This window comes from Juglans regia, unplaced genomic scaffold, assembly GCF_001411555.2.
Source record: "Juglans regia cultivar Chandler unplaced genomic scaffold, Walnut 2.0 Scaffold_6353, whole genome shotgun sequence".
NCBI lineage: Eukaryota > Viridiplantae > Streptophyta > Magnoliopsida > Fagales > Juglandaceae > Juglans > Juglans regia.
In genome coordinates this window covers 1-211 of record NW_023361214.1, presented here as the reverse complement: position 1 = coordinate 211, position 211 = coordinate 1, and the positions used below count along the sequence as shown (strand labels likewise).

Genomic DNA, 211 nt, shown 5'->3' with positions numbered 1-211 from the left:
AAGTGTTTGGGGTTGGGGCAACGATGCGTGACACCCAGGCAGACGTGCCCTCGGCCGAATGGCTTCGGGCGCAACTTGCGTTCAAAGACTCGATGATTCGCGGGATTCTGCAATTCACACCAAGTATCGCATTTCGCTACGTTCTTCATGGATGCGAGAGCCGAGATATCCGTTGCCGAGAGTCGTTATGTATCATGGTAAAGATGTCACC

General features: G+C 53.1%; 1 non-coding gene across 1 annotated transcript; it reads right to left on the bottom strand.

Annotated features, from left to right (window-relative positions):
- Positions 1 to 28: 28 nt before the first annotated feature.
- On the bottom strand, positions 29 to 184 carry LOC118346038. Its single transcript, XR_004799449.1, has one exon. It is a non-coding gene; the product is annotated as a 5.8S ribosomal RNA (ribosomal RNA).
- Positions 185 to 211: the final 27 nt, after the last annotated feature.